Here is a 9,022-nt window from a genome sequence, read left to right as displayed (position 1 = left end):
ATTGTCAACGCATGACAGTCGATCTGCCCTAGCGGAAACAAAACAATAACCCTGTATTAATTCCCCTCAGATGAACACCTGGTCGGGCGTAGAAAGGCGTCGAATCAATCTGCCCGAGCCGTACCAATACGATCGTCGTAAAATACAGATGAGTCGATCAATTCGTCAGAATTTTACGTTTATTGTTCTCGGAGACCGTTTAGTATATGTAAAGCCACCCGAAAGCCAAAGCTCCTAATTATTTTATCTATTTCAGCCTTACTTGGAATTTTCTAGGGCCCGCTCTGCTTCAAAAAGCTTATAAACAGTTATACAATAAGGCAAGGCACAGGTAAATTGTGCCACGTTGTTCCAATGAATTTACTATGTCTTACACTGACTACGCCAATGGTAATATAGGTCTAATTTGTATTGCCTGTAACGTGTACGAAGTTAACAGTGAATATGAATAGATACTCGTCTTAGGCCATCATCGCGACTCTTTTTAACGTAGTAACTGTGTGACTATCAGTCCCCTTTGCTTAGAAGATTCGTTTGTCTAAAATTAATGGAATCGACGAGCACCGAGACTTCATTAGCGTCACTCAATTAATTACGCATTATAAATTCGCGATAGAAACTAGGACAGCACCGCCCAAATCCTTGATGACCATTGACGAGGCGTATAGCTAGCCGTCAAAAAGAAAACGTAAGCCGTCGCGAAACTGTCGAAGCAGTATCCGTTCAGGGAGCTAAATTAACCTCAAATGCACTGCCTTTTGACATCGCCGACGCGAACGTTGGGCGAGATTATTTACCTCAGCGTTAGGCTATGTACAAGCGTTTTTTGTCTGTAAATGCCGTTGTGTAATTTATAGTTTCTAAGAATGTATCTTTAATCAACTCTCGCACAACTTATATTTGTTCTTTATAATGTTTACTTATTAATGGAAGAAACAAATGCATCATGTACATATATAAGTAAATAAGGTGTCGTTAGAAAAAAGTTAAAAGGCAACTTAAAGAATGGACAAAGAAACACTTTCCTGGATTCACTTTGATTCAGAAAAACCTAATATATAAACTTCTTTTTATATATATATATATATATATATATATAGTATGATTTGCTTCAAGTAATCGCATCGTATGCAACGGTTTCGCTGGGTAGCTGACTCAAGCTAACATTTTAGCCTACTGCTACGTTTCCATAATGATTCCCACAGCCGCCATTTCCGCGTCTGATCCTGAAAAATGTTCTTCGTGGAAGTCATAACGTCTTCGCGAAAATTGACGAACACGCTTCAAACGCAGTCCGTAGCCTTCATCGATCCCAGCGGCAACTCGGGGCATTTCATCCTAGCCACCAAGTAATCCGATTATCACTTGCTGTTCTATCACACTAAAAAAAATCGGAACGAACAAGGGAGGATCTGATCGCAAGGTACACTAGCTCTTATATTGTATTTGAAAGCAAATAAGCTCGACGAAATACTAAAGAATCTGAGTTTACTTACTTCTTGACATCGTCGTACGAGTAGAAGACCTCCTTCCACTATTTACCGCTTTATTTAAGCAGTTCCGAAGTCCTATATATGCTATTGAGTCAAATGCCTATCTCTGAACTTATCAGAAGGAACAAACACTTTCACTAAGCTTAAAATTCGCACAGACCATATAAAGCCGCAACAGCTTTCTAGTGGCTCATCATCAAATCATGGGTGACCAGACCAAACGTATACTGCGCATTAATTCATGATACTTGAATCGTTTTTATCAATCGACCGATTCCTCACAATGGCGGCCGATGTTGCTCATCAAACTATACACTCATATATGTGACTAATTCAACCCTCAAGTGTTTAGAGAACAATCTTCTGCAGAAGACAAACGCTAAAGGAAGAAGAGTTAAAGTTAATTGAACGGGCCGGGGCTTGAGTCGAGAAGTCGATGAAAACGTAGAAAATGAAACCTGTCGACCATTTTTTCCATGGCAGTGACGCGGTGAGGCCTTTATCTATGAGCTGAAGCAGAACGTAAGGGTTCGAGATTGGACGCATACATATTTTCTGTTCTTGTTTCCTGCCTGTCTCTATGCAGACATATATATATATATAAACGTAAGTTGATTATCAGATTGTAAATAAAAGAATAATAGTTGTGACTTTAAAAAAACGTTGTTGATAGAAAACACGAGATAGTTATTTTTATAACACGTTTACCAGTGTCAGTTCTCCAAACACTACTGCTGCTTACTATTTACAAAGAAACTATCGGATACCAATACGTTATGTACGCGCCCCTTAAATAGTAACAAAACCATGCAGAACACTACGTAAGGAGGGCAAACTAGTGGGGTTAAGAACCCAATATAATGGAGAAAAAACATGCAAACGTTGGCGTTTGTACTGGTGTGTCTTTATCATTCGGAACTCACCAGCCATTTACCAGCAACGGTCGAAATTAAGGCCCTTTAGTACACGAAGCGCCATGGTTGTGGTTAATTAAACTATGCTAAGATAATAAGAATACAAAAATACGCGAAACTGTAATCGCGTCAGCAGGACATTTAGAACCCCTGCTTCCAGAACTCCGCTAATCAAATCGGGAACTTATGTTTCCACTTCGAGTCGGTTAAATGCGGGTTCTGCCTGTTTCTTTCATACTTTTACTCGCCGAGACGGCACGTACCCTTGCGTGCAAGCCAAGCAAGTACGTTGTCACATTTCGCAGCTTCACAGCCTATTCGAAACGCCGAAGAATGGCCCTCTGTCACGCAATCTTCCGCCGCACACATTAGCGATCTTCTGGAAGTTAACCGTATGAGAACCGCTGTGTATTCCTATGAGCTCTTCATTGTTGCTACTATTTATACTTTGCGTTGCGAAAATAGAGAATTTCCAGATCAATCGATTCAGTACAATAGAATACATCACGGAAAATTACATTTACAATAGAGAAAATGGGGTTCGTTCGACGCTAAGACGCGGCGACATTGGCTTCGAAATAATCATATGGGTTTTTTTTTCATAATTTCCCAAATGCAGGCCTAAGCCAAAGCTTCAAGCAAAAGCATACTTACTTTTACATAATAGTTCTGTTATCGTAGAAAATGATTTACACCCTATGTGTCATTAACAGGACTATAAATTTTATTGATCCTTAGCCGGATTTCCCTTAGAACAAAGCTTACATTTTTCTTTATTAACTCGTTTAATGTGCACGTAGCTCTAACCAGCAATATCAAACGATAAACTATCCGATGTTCAACGTGTGGTTCACTTGGCCTGAACGATCACCTAGACCCGCCTCGGAACTGCCCTCTCCCATCAAGGGCGGGCCTTCTGGCGACCTTCGTAAAGGTCCCTCTTACGTCTCGACTTCTACTTGTCAACTTTTCTTCGCGCAGGCATTTGGCACAACGTCACAAGGTGCGAGACGTGTTCGCCGGTTTATCGACTTTTAAGTTCCATACGTTTGTATCGAATACCTGTTTATACTTGTCATCTGAAAAGGCGTAATTTACTCTTGTCGGTGAAAATTTGTTTTGTCGTAAATAACTTGAATAAAACGTGTCCCGTGTATGTTCTTTTCTACGCTTTCGACTAGGCAACTAGTACATTTGCAGCTTTCGAGTCTTAAATCAACAGCCAGTAGTGTCTCACCTGTAGTTACAGAAGATGTAGCACTAACTTGAATACGCACATAATCTATTGGATCGGATCTATGGACTACTACCTTTTCAACTAGACCAGCTTGCTTGAAAATATATATATATTTTATTACTTCACCATTGATACGGTTATCTTAAGAGAAATTTCTCAAATGCAATAGTTAAACTATATGTATCTTTAGGATTAACACCTGCGGGAAATTCCCAGAAGGGTGCTATTCTATTCGAAGGTTTCCCTGAAGAACTAGCCTTGGCATTGGCATTGGCCAAAGATTCATTCTCTGAGGAGAGCTTAAATCCTAAAAAGGTATGAGCATGACGGATTGTTGATTCGGAACCCTGCAGCTCATAGATGTAGCTGATAATTATTGAACGGGCTCTTTTGAACCTGTATCGGACTACGGCGTATATATAGCGCTGAAGTGGTAATCGTATGATAGGGAATGGTTGATCGTCTCCATTGCCGGAAGGACAAAATGTAACGGGAAACGACCGCAACTGCGCAAATGAATAGATTCCATTCCTAGCGGTAATTGATGATGAGGTCAATCGTTGCACGAACGAATCGAACAAATGGGAACCATGAATTGTTGATGCCAGATTGAAAAGGCCGTAACTCGTTATCAGTAAATATCTAATAAGCGTCCCCACGAAAAACAAACAGGGCTGAAAAAAGCAATTCATATTATGGTCAGTAGTCTTTGGAAACCATCCGATATATGTAGCTTTTTTTGTGTGGGACTGAAGTGTTTTTGTTACGGACAAGTCATTGTCATATTGATTATCATAAATGTAAAATTACTCCTGTGACGTCGTATAGAATTAAATGAAAACCTATCGCATCATCTAAGTAGTACCTCTGCGATCGTTGAATCATCCAAAACGTTTTGTGTAAGAAAATACACAGGAATCATCTTATTATACACACAGTGAGGGGGTAGAAGGGTTTACACGCCAAAGATAAACGGCAAAAGTTTTTGGTCAGCCTATTCGTCAACAGCACCTTTGTTTATACCTTTTTTTGGTACTGAAAAATGTTTAGGATCGATTGTGCGAACTTAAATATCAATATAAATAAGTTTTGTATTGAACTGTTATATCAGTTAGTATATATGTACTAATTTAAGCAAAAATTTAGGTTTATACTAAATTTTCGTGTTTTCACCAAAATTAAAATCAAGGAAACGCTCTCATTATTTCACGGAATCTTTCCTTTGTCTTAAATGTTTGCTTCTTGCGCTGTTGGACTGGAGCCGCGGGAACTGAGCTCAAAAAGATCTCGGTTTTATCGTTGAGACTAATGATGCTTATTACATCCTTGTTGAACTTTTCTCCCCTTCTAACTTCTTTCCCGCATATCCATATCTCGAAAGACAAGAGGGTCGTCTGGTTTTTATATATCTCCTTCCGTAGTAACTCCAGTGAAAGTTGAATAGCTTATATGAAAGTAGGAGATGACATTCAAAGGAAAAAGCAAAGTAACCCCCGGGACGAGATTGAAAGGTCAAATAATCTGGGGAAGCCTATGCCTTACTAGTATGCCAATCCAAACACTTTGCTGATCGTGTAACGGTCAAAAGAATAGCATTATCCTCAACCATTTGCTTTCCATAATCAACCGTACAAAAGACTATTTCCATTAACTATTAGTTCTTCCCAAGTTCCTCGTTATAAGTTACTCATCGTCATCTCGTAAGGGCACGCACTGTATTGGAAGGGACAGATTGCTGGTCGTGGGAATTTCTTTTCGCTTCAAAATGAGCGTTCATTTGGTCAAGTGATCAAGTCGCATTGAATAGATCATCAGAATCAATAGCGTGCGAGTGTAAGAGATGCTCTCTACAATACCGCATTTGCCCATATGGGCAAAAGTAGCCAAACACTTTTTGAGCGCTAGTGTTCAAAGCAATCTGCGTGATGGGAGAGAAAAACTATACCTGTATATTCGTCAAAAGTTCTTTTACTATGTGGCCTAAATACACTCAGAGAAAAGATCAATTAAAAACATTCGATTTGTCGGCTTACGAAGCAAAATTAGGCGGGCCGACACGTATAACTAATAATTTCGAGCGAAACATTCAGCCTATCAATAAACGTAAAAGGGAAATGCTCTAAGAAGAAGCTGGAGGACAAATGAAAGGAAATAGCAACAAACCTGCGTAATTATCGTGCTTCTGCATACTTTTTTTTCATAGGATAGTTAGTTCTGATCCATGATCATGGTTATTTTTAACGCGGAACTTATCCTAGCGACGTTGTTCTATCTAATAAAATATCGATGCCCATTGCTCACAATTACTTCCACTTATCTGCGCGAAAATACGATCCCTTAGTTTATGCAATCTTACTTAGCTAAATTATACTCTAGGGTAGTTGTTTTAATTCCTTTTTGAAACTAGTATCGACGGCGTCCACTCTTGTACAATGCTTAGAAGGCGGCCGCCCGTAAACCTTCTAGGTTGATGGTCATGCAATATAACGCGAAGTAATTTTTGAAACGTAACTCGCTTCCAATTTATCACTTACTTTATACCAATAGAACTATGCAGAACCGCGGTAGAAAAATCAACTGGTCATGTTGATTGTATCGTTCAGCAAACGTCTGCTGAAATACGAAAAAATATTCAGCTATTTCCTGTAGCTCTGTCCTGAATGTTAACTGAACCAGGCCTTCGCCTTGAAAATCGAAAAGTTTTATACTATTAAAATTTATGCTAAAAGTTTCCTAGGCATAAAATTGAAGTTTGCTCGCTAAAAGACGAGGCGGTCTGTAAAGCCTCACGTAGCCCTACATATAAAACTGCAATATATATAGTAATGTTCGCTTATCTGAAGTTATTCAACGCACACATAAGTGCTTATATAGAATCTACGTTCGCATCGAATGTTAACGTAACCGTTCCCTCAGTGCTTCTAGTATGACTGTCCGCTTTGATCGACGACCTTCATTAATTCTTCAATGAAAGCTTTATTACTGCTCAAGTAAACATCTGTGTTCGCCTTCAGTCAATCTATTTAAGTATAAATCGGCCTAACCTTCTTCGACGCCTGACTGAAAGCATTACGTCCATCGATGCTAGTTAAAGTAGCCGCTCGCGTCGACTGAGAGGATGCGTCACGTCGTTCGCTATGGGATCGCTAGACGAATCAATGATATCGGACTCTTTCAGTCAGACCATCCATCGAGATCTGCCAACCCGATGAACGAAGGAAGGGAGCGAGGCCAGCTCGAATCTGCTCAATTAATTAGGCATAATTATCCTTCAAACTGGCTATCGTCGTTATCACCCAGACGCAGACGGTGTATCACCGTATGGTCTCATTCGACAAGGAACTACGTATTGCAACAATGAGCACTTTCTAGCATTACCTCTATCAATAAGACGACAAAACCGCGGATTTTCAACGGAAGTCAACAGATACTACAATTTAAGAACGTCAAAAATGCCGCTCGAAAAATACTCATTTTCTTTTTTTACCAGCTATATGGACTTGATTCTGCTTGCCTGCCTACGAACACCGACTGGGCTGACCTGTCGCAAAGATGATAGTAAGATGCTTCAATTATTTTTGGAAATCTTTTTTAAGTACGGTGCACAATTGGCTAGTGAACGATCGATAGGTAGATCTACAGCGGTAGATTCCTAATGCCGAACCCAGCTGCGACCACTTTTTGTGGGACTTTCCCAGCAGCTTCTCAGTGTCTAGACGCAAGCCATTATCTGTGCAGTACGCTATTAAACAGATACGAAAATACGGTTACAACGACTAACGTGAATAGCGGTCACATGCATATTTCGAGAACAAAGAAGAGAGAAAGACGAAATGTTTTTATTGCACGGCATTGGTAGTGAATCGGCTGTTGCTGGCGTTTATCTCAGCCGCGTGGGTATTTTTGTGCTCCTGTGTCGAGAGGAGGCCAGACCAGAAAGCCTGTGCATCTGCAGCTAAGAGCGTTTCCACAATGGCCGGTGCCATCTTTAGATCTATTGATGGAGCAGTGGCCTACCCCTGCCACTGTTACTGTTCTGGGTGAAGTATAACGCTGTCCGTGAAGTCGGCGATGCGTCGAAGAAACCGCTGAAGAGTCGAAACTTCAAAAGCGGCCTGTAGCGTTGGTGCTCCTGGCAAATACATCGTTGCTGTATTGCGGCCTACAAACAGAGGCGTATTGACATTGTACCGAAACTGTATTCCCAAGTATACCGTACGCCAGAAGCCATACAGTTTATCCTGATCAACTTTTTATTGATACTCCTCTTACGTGTACAAATTGACATGTCTGCAAAAAATGTATTCATTTTTAAATTTGTCATGTGTCGCAGCAATAGGCTCTCGGCTGTGCCCCCGGTGACACATGTTGCAGAATTATCGAATGCTGCTTCTACCCATGTGTCTGGCTACTATCTCTTATTGTCCTACCGAATCTATATATATATATATATATATATATATATATATATATATATATATATATATGAACGCTAATAGAACGATGTAAGTTTGCAAATATTTGTGTGGGATCTAAAATCTTTGCATGTAAATAATGACAGATCGGTCATATTATTGGCTGTAATAAACCAACTTTATAATATTGCCTTTAAATAATAAATAATACTGACGATTTTTGTGTATTTTATTACATTAATAAAGTCCCTTAAAGAACCGATTTAGGTCCATACTTTGCCGTTTGTCGGTTTCTTCTTCTCCCAGACTGGAGAGGAGGTGCAGAGAGTTCCCAGTTGCGTCACAGATGGATATTACAGAGGGAGGACTAAAGGACGCCCCCGCTCTCTGGCCCCCACGCTGATCTGCTACTCCTGGGTAGGTGACAGGTTCCCGTCTTCCCAAGCCAGCGCCGTTGTACTACTGCTAGTGGTTGTTACTTGTCTTCTTACATGCGTTTTCGGCTCGGTGTTTTCCAGTAATAGCACTCCTGTCCATCACCCGGCGCCGTAGCACAACTCATCTGTCACAGCCACACGTCCAACATCAGCCAAACTGTCAAACTGGTATGCACATACACGTAATAGCCATTGTTGATTTATATCACCTTTTTCTACTACATACGTGTTGCCGATGTTGTCGACCAGAGAGATCTCGCCTAAGCTCAGCAGCTACGAATGACCAAGATAAACAGCGCAGAAAAAACAAAACTAATGCAATACGATGTTGCTCATTCAGAGAACGTTCGTCTCGCTATAGGCAAGTATAGGTGCAATGCTAATTCTTGATCTAGGGGGGCAGAGGAGGGCAAAGAGGCCGTGCGCCGAGCTCACTCACAACTAAAATATGTCCACCACGTAAGTGATTAGTGTAACCAATCGGCCGGCTATAGTCGAATATGGCTGGAGATATATTGTTGAAATT

Source organism: Varroa jacobsoni, unplaced genomic scaffold, assembly GCF_002532875.2.
Source record: "Varroa jacobsoni isolate VJ856 unplaced genomic scaffold, vjacob_1.0 scaffold_774, whole genome shotgun sequence".
Lineage (NCBI taxonomy): Eukaryota > Metazoa > Arthropoda > Arachnida > Mesostigmata > Varroidae > Varroa > Varroa jacobsoni.
The sequence above is the reverse complement of the archived record's forward strand: the minus strand, read 5'-3'. Positions refer to the sequence as shown.